The 13,064-nt window shown below is 37.2% G+C and overlaps 1 long non-coding RNA gene across 1 annotated transcript in view; it reads right to left on the reverse strand.

The window, feature by feature from the left end:
* Positions 1-318: 318 nt before the first annotated feature.
* The window catches only part of LOC131961693 (uncharacterized), a 97,384-nt gene continuing 84,638 nt past the window's right edge, over positions 319-13,064 (reverse strand). The window contains exons 3-4 of the long non-coding RNA XR_009389877.1: positions 1,837-1,881; positions 319-1,552 (exon numbers count right to left, since the gene is read on the reverse strand). This is a non-coding gene — a long non-coding RNA (uncharacterized LOC131961693). The remainder of the gene's footprint in view (positions 1,553-1,836; positions 1,882-13,064) is intronic.

The following is a 13,064-nucleotide window of genomic DNA, read 5'->3' on the forward strand; positions in this document are numbered from 1 at the left end:
AGAAATGACACAACACGCTCACAGTTAGCATGTCAACACATCAACAGAAGGGTCAATCCCCTTATTTATGAGCTACAGATCTGAAGAACAAATAAACTTTTGAGATTAGCGAGATACAAGTGCTTAAGCAAAACTAGTGTAGGTGTAAATAAAGCAGAAAATTATCCACTTTAATGTTTAACTTTAACGGAGTTAACTGTATTTAGCAAGAGCAGGAATTAGAAACACCAGAATTGGCACAATACACTCACCATTAGCATGTCAACACATCTACAAAGGGGTCAATTCCCTTATTTATAAAATATTTTGTCACTTTGCTAGCCATTTGAGGAAAGGGGTCTCAATGTGGATTGACACATTTAATAGAATAAAATCCTATTTGATCCATGAGACACAGATGAGTTTATTATATCATTAAGCATACTTTTTTTGTAATAAAAAAGGGCCAAAAGCATACTAGCTACTAGTATCACATTATACACACTACCATTAACTATTCCTCTAACACATTGCCCACAAAATCGCCAAACACGGTCAACCATATATTAGGTTTTTAACCAGTCTTGTGTCTTGTATTTTATATTTTCATTATGTGTGTTCCTATCTTTGATTGCATGCATGGGTATGCAAGGGGAATATATCAACTGTAATAAGCCTTTAAGCTCCGTTCTCACGAGACCTTCATTAAGTGGACACCTCAGGTAATTAATGAACTATCAACAACCTCTGTGGTTTGTGAATTATATGGTGAGACAATAGAAATTCAAGAAAACCACCAATGTCCTGAATATAACAACTTTACATTAGTCACTGTGTGATTTATTAAAACATAATGTCACATTTGTCCTGCAAATATATTCAGCTCATTCCTTTCTTTCACTATAGCCTCAATTTTTCATATCAGCCGCAGCAGCGCACCTACAGTATTAACAAAAATACTGTTACACACAAAACTTAAAATACTGTAGCAACATGGGAAAAAATTAGGTAAATTAGCAGTGAAGTGCCTTCATCAAAAGATCAACTTCACACTGTTCACTGTTAAATTTAAAAACACATTAGGAGCATGTCTGAAAGGAGTGTTTTACACGTCTTGTGGCAACTCCAACCACCATGGTGCAGCCTGAATGCGGCACAGCTGCATTAGGTGGAATTCATTATAAACTGAAAGTGTTTTCTCTGTACAGCAGCAGCAGCAGAAGCAACAGAGGAGCGGGAGTTAGAGGATTTGGTGTCAAAGCGAAAAGCGGCTATTTTGCAACATTTTCGGATTTAAACCCAACAGGCGAATATCTTTTCTCGCACAATGTCTGGTGTGTTCTGTAGCGCTGGTGCTGTCACAAGTTTGTGAGAGAATGTCATCACCGTGGCATCCTGAGTGCAAAAACAGCTTAGTGACCAATACCGTGTAGGAAAGTCAGCTTGGTGGAGGATGAAATCTTGGGGGGGGTCAACTTGTCAATCAAGCAAAGGTCAGGAGGAAGCCAATAAAACAATAAGGATGCCTCCAGGCCTTTGTATGTTGGAAATTGAAGAACTGTGGTGGCTCAACCTGTAAAAACACACACGAAGAGCTGCATTATCTTACTCTCATCAGTTATCTTTTTTTTTTTTTTCTGTTGCAGTCGCCTCGTATGAAATAAAATATATAAATAAAAGTTTGTCACTTTAGTGATTCCTCTATAGTAATATAAACTTGAAACCAGCTGCCAATCCAATTTCAATAGGGCGGAAAAAGTAATATGTAACTCCCAAAGGAGTTCTGGATTGTCTTCAAAGGAAAAAGAAGTTACCGCTGGCGCACGGCACTTATTGCAGTTTATGAAATATCCTTACCCAAAAGGCTCAGATGTCCACCCTGCACTTCCTGTGAACTGAGCCCTAAAAGAGTAAATGCATGAAACAGATAAATAAGTAAACACACACTCATCTTTATACTCCCCGTCTGTATAAACCCACCTCCTTTCATATTGTTGGGCCTGGCTTCAAACAAGGTGAAAAGATATACCCTTCAAGACTTCAAAAGTGCATTTGATATCTCAAGCTGGACATTTGGCGCATTAATAATAGATTGTGTGATTTTATTATTTAAAAAGGAATGAATTTATCTTTTTTTTCCAGGGCTGTTTCCTTTTCATCGTCTTTATGTGCAAGCAGGTCGAACATCAAGATGGCAACATGGGCTGTAATAAAGGGGAAGCTGTCAAAACACCACAAACCGGCCTTCTTTATTTTTTCAAGCCCACCACCTGCTGTATGCGGTGAAGGCCGTAATGCATTTGTTCCCCTACACTATAGAAGCGGGGAGGTGATCAAAGGGCAGTGCTGGTGAGTGACTCACAAAGCAATTCCTCCCTTCCTCTTCACATATGTAAAGGACCAGCTCACACTTCACCTGTGTCACCCATAGCATCTTCTGCGAGAAGAAAGGCCCCAGGCGCTTATAATATAATGGAATCATGGAGATCATAACACTCAATGACCATCTTGGTTATGCACTTATTCAGAAAAGCAATGATGCACAACACAATGAGAGGCCTTGAGGAGAACAGTGAATAAATACTGTACTGGTTGGAACTGGTTGTGAAACCAGCAACAACAACAGAAGAGGTCTTGTGTCAGTACCAACCATTATGACACTCATTTACATACACGTGGCGCATTATAAAAATAACACATGTCACTATACATATGGTACGGTTTGCGGTTGTAAAAAAAGCTGCAGTTTCTGTGGATTTGTGTTACTAGTGCAGTGCCCGTAGGAAGTATGTATTCTTAAAGTGGGACATTAAGTAGATTTTTTGCACATTACATGCAGACCACTACAACGTCTAGAACTCCATAAAACTTACTTTTCATAAGGTACCACACCATCCAGCACATACACATTGAACATTGATATTCGCTGGAAACTATTCGAATATTATTGGAAAATCAAACCTTGTAGCTCACTTTAAAACTCCTAAAGATAGGTAGGCTAAATAGACTTACAGATGAGATGAGTCAGGGTGGAAATCCAGAGTGAATTGTGTTACTGACCAGGTGTAGGCCTATCACACAATGGGGCGGAGCTCCACTAAAAGGCGTCCGATCGGAAACAGTGCAATGCCGCAACACGTCCTACGTAAATAATATTAGGAAAAATGAATAAAAAAAACTTCAAAATCGAGGATGCACACCTTCTTGCCATGCGCAAGCCGCATACGAAATCTTAGGTCAGTCTGACTAACGGTCAGCGAGATATGTCCTAGACACACACACAAACACACACAGATGCTTCTTGCTTTTATAGATAGATAAAACCACTGACCTAGGTTTAGTGCAAATGTAAAAGACAGTTTAAACAGTATATAAATGTATGTAAATGCCGGAACATAAGTAGTTAACAGGGTCACTTGAATACCTCAAACAACCTAACTTAAGTTAAAAATTGCTTACTTTTGTTTTCACACGGGACACAAACCCCGCTCTCTTGGGTGAAAGTTTGCCGTTTGTTCGACCCATACATCTCCCCTGCCGAAGGCAGGAATCTGCCATTTTAACTTTGCTTCGCCGTGTATCACTACTATGTCAGCAAGTTGGCGGTGGACGAATTGCAGCGGACGGTGAAATACATGGTAAAAAAGGCTGCAGTTCAGTTAATTTAGGCTACAAAAGCACTGACCTTGGTGCTTCATGGTTAGGTGTTATAAAAACAGTTTAAACAGTTAATAAATTTATGTAAATGCCAGAAGTGAAGTAGTTACGAGGGTGACGTGAGCCACGTAAGTAACGTAAAAAACATCATTCACAAGCCGTGACCCACTGAAGTTACGTAAAGGAATTACTTTTGTTTGCACACAGCACACAAACCCCATTCTCCTCCATTTATTCCACCCATCCATCTATCCTCTCTTGATTGACAGTGACATGGAGTTTTAATAGGGGAAATCATAATCACGACTACTACATCAACAAGATAGCAGCGGTGGACAGTCTAAAGTGTAAAAACATGTCATATTTTGGTGCATGTACAACTGCCCTATCTTGGTGTTTTTGAGGAGAGACCAGTCTCGAAACGACACATTCTTGCAAAATAACTAAATAAATCTCTAAAAATCTGTGCTGAAAGAACAGAACCTCTGACATATGTATTATGCATCTATTGCAGAGGCTGCTTTTTTGGTTGCATTCATATTACACATTGTGGTGAAACATATTCATCCAGGCAGTGTTGTTCTCTTAGGACTGTTAAAGTAACACCAAGAAAATAATATTATTTTTATTCTATTTTTTGCATTGGGATATGTCTCCAAAGGCAGATTCTCATTTCCATTGTCTCCTTTCACCTGAACTTTTGTCTTATTGATTTGTTTTTATCTGATTACTTGCTCCCTTTGTTTGCCCGAGGAGGGAGCAGATTGGCCCGTTTGCTGCTTCCACTCAAAAGCACCACAGAAATTAACCATGAGTGGATTTGTTCTGATTAGACGAGCGCCACAATCAGTGCCCAGAGTTAGCACATAACCTCACTCTGAACAGTCCCCAGTGTTCGCGGAGCAAAGAGGATTAAAAAAGAGGTGAAGTGCTCAAAGTTTACACAAAAGGGTAAGGGAACTATTTCCTTCACTGGGAGAGAACTGAATAACAGCATCATTGTTGAGCTTTTCAGAAGAAAAATCTACAAGTACATGTGGTTCTGTATGGAAGTGAACAGAAATGGGCATACTTTTCCTTTTTTTTGTACTTTCAGGCACGGAAAATGGTGCCTTTCTGCTGTTCTTTTGTGCAAATAAACAGTAACTAGGTAATCATGAATGTCAATCATTGTAACATAGCAGCATATCGTGTGGCTTATATAAAGAAAGGAAAAAAAACAGCTTCTGAGATGTGAGCATTTTACTTATTCTCTGTTTTTCTGTCTCCTATATTCTATTATAATATGTATATACACACACACACATATATATATATATATATATATATATATATAAATATATATACACATGTATATATAAACACACATATATAGTATATACACATACATATATATACACCCCAACTTTTCAAAAAGATTCAAAATCACATTTTATGTTGGACTAAAGGAATAAAAAAAGACACAAAATGACCAAAAAAAGACACAAAATGAAAAAAAAAGACACCAAAAGACACAAAATGACAAAAAAAAGACACAAAATTACCCAAAAAATAAACAAAATGACTTACAAAGACATGAAAAGAATTAAAAAGAAAAAAATGAACAAAATAGCCCAAGACTCCATAGAGTTAAGTTGTTAACCCATTTCTTGTTCCCTGAAAAAAGGCCTATTTGTATAATTCTGAAATGTACATTATCTCTCAGTTTTGGTTAACCTTACCTTTTTTTTTTATTTACCTTACTTACCTTTGTACCCTTTCAAGCTGTTCATTTGACTTGAACTGCTTGAATTTAAAAAAAAAAAGGAAAAATTGGGGTGTTCTAAAACTTTTGACCGGTTGTGTGTGTATGTGTATATATATATATATATATATATATATATAATATTATTATTTATAAAATATGTAATATTATTACAACAAAGTATCAAAACATAGTGACTAAAGCAAAATAAACTATTTAAGAGTGTCAATTATAAGAAGTAATTTCATGTAATTTATTATAAGCAGTATTAAAATGAATAAAAAAAACCCCACTGATTCCAGATGTGAATATTTGCTGGTTTTCGATTAAAAATAGAATATAAATAAAATAAAAATTATAAATAAAGTATAAAAACATAATTAACTAATCAAGAGTGTCAATCATAATAACTAAAGGCCATACTGTGTCATTTATTTTAAGCAGAAATTATAAATTTGCTGGTCCTCTGATTATTCTATTCTATTATATCATTACAAAAAAGAAACAAAACAGTCACTACAACATAATTAACTAATCACGACTGTCGATCATAACAAATAACGGGCATATTGTGTCACTTATTTTAAGCAGAAATGAAAAATATGTATAAAATATTAATAAATGAAAAAAAAAACACTGGCTTAAGATGTGAATATTTGATGGTTGTCTATCTATTCTATTATACATAATATAATTTGATTTAATCACAGATGTAATATCTTTTTATTGACATTTTATTGACAAAATAATTAAGCAGAATGGAAATGATCAGCAGATGATGTATGGATACTGCAAAAATAATTGTCGTCGCAGTGGTAATCATTATACATGGCATTATTTGCAAAGTAAACACAACTAATGAAGGCTGTTTTGTTGTTGCCATAAACTAAAGGTCATTAATATTCCGAGTTGCATGTCTTCACTCTTGGCACCACTTCTTTTCTCCATTCCTAATGTGATCCACTTCTTTTCCTTTCTTAAATTTGTTTCATTACAAGAGTTCCTCCCTGCGCCTTGAACACTGTTGAGCTGACACATTCTGGCCTTTCTGACAGAGACCAATTAGTGAGCGTAAGGTTGAACAGCTTGAGGCCTAAGGCTGCCAACACTACTCTTTAGTGCCTGTTGGAAGAAACCATTTGATAATGATCCCACACTCAACATCACCATAAGCAAAGTCCAATAATGACCAGACCCCTTACCGGGCCGTCTCGCCCCGTTCATGGCAGGTCACGGAAAAGTATTTGTTGAGAAACCGAACAAAAACAACCATTCTTTAAACCCGTACAAAGGTGTTTTTGCGACGCCGCATAATAAGCTTCCAGCTGAGGCTGCGAACACTCAACAGAACCAATTTATTGTGTCTACTTCAGATCTACATGATGATGTACTGTGTATGCATGTTGTTTTTCCTCATTTTCAGATTCGTCTAAATGGGCAAACATGTGCAGATTAAAATCTCCCAGTCACTAAGAAACAGTCAAGCAAGAAAAGCATTATTTATCCCACGCAAGCTGGTTGATGTTAGTGAAGAATGGCTGTGATTTCCCCCGCCAACAAACGAAAAAAATGCAAAACATCTAAAAACTTGATTTCCTTTGGTAGAAAGAGAAAATTGAAAATGCCCTTGCATGTAAGAAGATCACACAGTGTATTTCCTCAAAGTGTCTGATTCTACTGAATATCCAAAGCTTGTTTCCTTCTTACTATGATACACAAATGTGTGTCAGAGAAAAAAGTACTATGAATTATGTTCACAGCCAAGGACCATATCAAATGATATTCCACTATTAGCTTACGCATTCACTGAGTCCCAGTAGCCCCTGGTGGAGATTACAGAAGGAAATGGGGTGGCATTTTTAGCAACCATCCACTCCATCTGTAGTATTTTTTGCAGATTTCCCAGCAGAAATTATAAAAACAAAGAATATCCTTTTTTTACGCCACACATGTTGACCACTGATAGACGATGTATGCCTAATGGATTGGACAACTCATTTAGCCAGCTAAATGACACACAGAAAAAAAAGTGCACCACATGACACCATGCTTTTTGATGAATTTGTGGGGGGAATGTGTTTTGGGACATAACCACAAGGTTTTTATGGTGAGACAGATGTGGCTCAGTATAAAACTGAAAAAAACATCTGGCAGATGCAGCCAGTGAAAGAACTAGCTGCTTGTTCTCTGGTGTGTTTATGAGTTGTACTAATGAAATACAGCAGGTGATACAAGTTTATGAAGCTCGGTATTTATTCCCAAAACTTTAGGGACCGTTATTATTCATAGCGAAAACAGCACCTGAAGGAGAAGGTGAAGGTGGTCATTTACTTGTACTGGTATCATAATTTTGAAATAATCTGTCTCCTGCTTTCTTTATCTGTCTCTCACTGTGAGAGCATGTGTGTGCGTGTGCATGTAAACCATTCCAGCTGAATATTAATTTAAGCCCCTCTTGCCAAGAATGGCGGATGCAGCAGTGCTACAACAGCATCATTCTGGCTTTAATGACTCAGTGCCAAATGAATTAGACTGACAGCAATTTATTGACCCAATTTTGAAACAGAATTGCTGGAATCATGTTCAGAAACAAATTGGCTTCTCAATGGTAACTGCTGCAGAGCTACCTTGTATGTTTGTTATACCCAAGCTGCCCGTGAATCATTTGCTGGTCTCATTATTTGCAGTATCTCTTTTTTATTTAAAAAATTTAAGAAATAAAAGGCATGGTGGTGGCTAAGGTGCATATCATGTAGCAGCTTCTTTGGTTCCAATAAAGCAGGGTATGCTTTGGGGCGGGGCTACGTTATAATTGACAGGTCACTACCTCAGTGCTCAGTGTGTTTTAATCTTTTTATCCTTTAAAGTGTGTTTTCACTTCAAAGTAAACTGGAACATGTTGATCCCTTAAAAATGTCTTGTTCTGTGCATAGTTGGACTGAAAGACACTTCAAGAAGTCGGCTGTTTATTTAGAAGAATGTACATAAATTGTTCCTTGCTAACCAAGCCTTTCCAAACTTTTGCCATGTGGATCAAACCATAGCTTAGTCACCAAAAGAACTCCCAGATTTCTGATGGTGATCTAACATTAACAGACATAGGACCAAGACTGCGCTTAATGCTACCATTTGAATAGTTTGATTACCAATATTTAATTGTTAAATTGCAGAAAATTTTGAACCAGTTGACATCAGTGAGAAAATCTAAAACAGGCAGAGGTATATCTGGGTGTCGTCAGCATTTAGATCAATAGAGACATTGTGGCGTTGGATTAATTGGCTGAGTGGGAGAAAACAAAATTGGACCTAATATCGAACCTTGTGGGACACCACAGGAGACGATGAATGTAGCTAATGTGTGATTACCTATAGTGACTGAGTGGGTTCTTTCTAAAAGGAAGGAATAAAACAAGTGCAGTGCCCTTGATGCCAATCCATATTTTAAGATGATCAACTAAAACGGTGTCCAGGGTCAAAAGCTGCACTCTCAAAAGTTCAAAGAATTAAAATTGCACTCTCCCCCCATCAGCTGCTAAAATGAGGTCATTGGTTACTTTGAGGAGGGCAGTTTCTGAAACAAAACTGAAACTTCTCAAAGATGTTATTATGACAATTAAAAGCTAGACGTTGAGTTGAAACAACTTTTTTTCTAAAATATTTGATAAAATGAAAGTAAAGAAATTTCCCTAAAATTGGGAAGGTTGTTTTTAAAATATCTATTTATGAGGTTGGACCACAGCATGGTTCAATTTGTTAAAGAGCTATCAATATGCATTATTATTATTTAATATCATTAAAGTACTGTGTCAATAACCTCTATAATACAATTAGTAGGGAAATAACTTTCATCAGGATAGACTATTTTGGCCATATTGCCCAGCCCTATGCAACACTCAACATCATGATGACCATTCACTGCAAAGTGGAATACATATATTATATTTTTTAACTTTTTCATAATATGCAATATGTATTATTAAAACCAACTGTAATTCTACGTACAGTAATGTTTTACCCTTTATTCATATCACAGTGCTTTGACTAGCCCTGAGAAGCTCTGGCTTGATATTTGAGCTGAAGGACGGAGCACTTGCTCAATGTCAGTTTGACGCAGACACATTTGCAAACAATACCTTGGCAATCCTGACGATTTTGCCATGTTGAGTTACATGATAGAATATCACTGGTTGTGGGGGAGGCTTGTCGGGAGGGAAGACAAATTCTCTTTAAATACATCTGTTGATTGGCCACACCGTGGGAATTCAGAGAATAATAACCCTGTGAAGGCAGTGGGAGAGAGCTGGGATGAAGGGATCTAAATCCGTGCTGTGGACAAACAGGAAAGCCGTTTCCCTGGCATAGCCCTTCCCTCAGAGATTACATGTCTCTCGTTTTCATCATAACATCCAAGTTGGCTTGCCACCATTAATAGGACAGACCTCAGTACTTATCCCATCACATTGCAGTGGCCAGAAAACCAGACCACAGTGGAGCAACTGTGTCATCTGCACACCACCACTCTTTAAAAATGAGCACTGTGGAGTTCTAACATGTTCAAATGATAAAACAACATATATATATTTTTTTTAAATTATTTTTACAACAGCAGGGTGGTGGTAAAATTATGCAGCATGAGTGAAATGCTAAAATGCTCTCAAAAGGTTCAAGTGCAAGGCTGTGGGCTGCAGTCAGGTGGACAGCATGAAAAGGTAATATAGTGTAGCTGCAGAGCACAATTCAGAGCCTGCAGTGAGTTGAGGCAGTTTCTGCACCACAGCCCTTCTGGCTTTTTAGCCCGTCCTCGTTCACTCGTTCAATATACCTCCACCTCTGCAGGCTAGAGCCTGTATACCGGCCGCTTCATCTCTCCACAGTATTTAATGCGTTTCTTCCTTCCCACTCCTACTCCAAACCTTTGCCAAATGCTTGCTTGACAACACATCCCTCAGCCGTTGCAGCAGACAAGTAATATAGGCTCATTTTGCAGCCGCCCATGGCACTGACAGGAGTGGGCTTGTGTCTGCCAGAACTGATTACTCGTGAAGATTGCTGATCAAATTGTCAAATCATCCAAACTTTGAGACAGTTTTCACTCCTACCTGCGGAAAATGTGACCCCATTTCATTTGTGGGGCAACTTCTGCGACATTTTGCAGACAAAACCTGATGTGAATAAATCAAATTACCTGTGGATTTCCTGCCCCCCGTACAACCAATATTTCTTCACCGATGAAAACGAATTCCATGTTCAATATCTTAAATATTCTTCCGGCATTGTTAATGTGCTTTTATCTTGAGCTGCCGGAAGAAAAACATCATCAGGGAAACAAGCACCGGCCTCTCTCAAATAAGCGTTTTTAATCTCTTTCATTAGCTTGGCATTACAGCTTTGAGAAACTGATTAGATGTCTCATTCCTAGTGCCTGCACTGATTGTTGTTAATGGCAACCTGTATTGCAGGGGCATTGTCAGACTGAGTGTTTGGCTCGCTCTGTTCAAGCAACTCTCTGCAACACATGGCTGTTTTAATTACTGCTCCATTCAGATCAATGCGGCACTGGTACTGTGATCAGTATGCGCTATTTGAGTTTTCCTTAAAAACAATCTCACTCGTTGTGCCTCAGGTCTTGATTGTGAAGAGCCTGTTCATGTGAGCAGTCTTAATCAAAGATTATTTTGCTCTGATTTAACACTCTAGATGTGGATGAGTCCTCAGAACTAAGCACTGCACTGACAGAGCTGTTACTAGTTTCCAACTGTTGAAATGAAGATTGGTTCGTCTAAGCACAAGGTTATTTATTGTTTGTTTTCATGCAACAGTGGTGACTGACAAAGATGTTATGTATGAAATGTTATCCTTGGAAATCTATACCATAATATAAAACATATAAATGCCATTCATAGTTTTGTGCAGTAACAGTACATTATAAATCGACTGGTCATTAGCAGAAAAAATAGGGCTTTCTCGAATGCTATTGTTGGGTCTTCAAAGCTTGAGTGAGAATATACATGAATATTTAAAGCTCCAGAGCTTTGGAGCCACATTCGCCAGTCTTGGAGGGATTCCAACAGATGCAGTGGAGCTGATTGGGACTTATGTAGCCTTCTTATTTGCTTGCAGTAGAAGCACAAATATCAAGGAATAATGACCAAATAAACAAAATCTGAAAGTCTGAAATTCTCCCGATGTTGCATGAATCTGTGCAGGAAACTAGGGATGTCGATAATTAATCGATTGTTGATTAATGGTCGTTAGAATTTGGTCGATAATGTGGAATTTTTAATCAATCTTTGTATTTTTTTTATTTTAATTTAACACAGAAATACACTTAATAACAAATAATAACTTATTTCAGGCTTCGTACACTTTAGCAGTGGTCAAATTCAAGCATTTTTCAAGGAATTTCAAGGTAAATCTTCAAGCTTTTCCAGTATCTTACACCTGTTGTAAATTATATGTTTTAGATGAGTACTTACATACTAAAAGGGGGAGATTTCACTGAACCATATCAACAGCGATGGTATTACACTTTTAGGAGGAACGGTCTTCATTTCAGATACTCATTATTTTTACATTGAACATGTGATTATCTATAATCTATAGATTGATATAGTCAGATTGCAAGAGAAATACAGTAAGAATTTCAAGCATTTACAAGCACTTTATCCAAAATCTATGCACTTTTTAAACACAAAACTCACTTAAATATGCAAGATTACTGCGAAAACTAACGTCATGCCTCTTTGGGGGCTAAAACATAAAACATTGCACTCCTTGACGTTATCTTTACAGTATAATCTCACTTTTGTTAGTTTTAAGATCGACACAAAGTCTCTTTTCGTCCTTTTAAAATAAAAGCATATGTTATCAAAACAAGCTTTTGCACAGTACTGTATATATATAAACATCTTTTATTTTGCCCATGTATGCATGTTTTTATACATACTGGAGTATGGAGCAATTCATTGATTGTTATAGATGCTCGAGTTGGCAGGTTTCTTCCAAACGCCCATACCTACTGGAAACTGGAAGAAATATTGTCCATTTAAGTCTGAATTTGGTCTCCACACAACAGAAGACCTTCATCAGGTCTCCCATAGTCATCCGGTCTCTTTCTTGCTCGTCTCACAGTCATTTCTCCTTCGAATGCTTCTCTATTGTCATCCATGGACAAGAGAGCAATATTTCTTGCACTTTGAATTTAAAAAAATAAAAAATGAGGCACTTGAATAACAATTTGAACACTGATTACCATTACAATGGTAGAGGCTTCAAAGCATTTAGGTCAACCCTAGAAAATGTATGTAGCACCAGTACCACTAGAAAGACATACTTGTGATAGCAACAATGTTATAACTTATGAGAAAAGTGATGAACAGAGGCGATAACTTTGGCCACTAAATACGATCGTGTGATGCGAATCATACAAAATTAACTAATATTCAATCAGAATCAACCATATCAATTATGAAAATCCAATCGTTTTGAATAAATCTGTCTTTGTATTATTTATCTCGGCAATAAATGTGATCACATATTACAAAGCATGCTAGGTCAACCAAATTAATAATGAAAAACCAGTATTTGGGATTAGTTCCAATGTACTATAATGGTTTAACCCAAGGGCCATTGAAAAACTAAGTATGCAAAACCAAGGTACGCTTGATTTAACAGCCATAAGCAG

The sequence above is a fragment of the Centropristis striata genome, chromosome 23 (genome assembly GCF_030273125.1).
Source record: "Centropristis striata isolate RG_2023a ecotype Rhode Island chromosome 23, C.striata_1.0, whole genome shotgun sequence".
In the NCBI taxonomy this organism is placed as follows: domain Eukaryota; kingdom Metazoa; phylum Chordata; class Actinopteri; order Perciformes; family Serranidae; genus Centropristis; species Centropristis striata.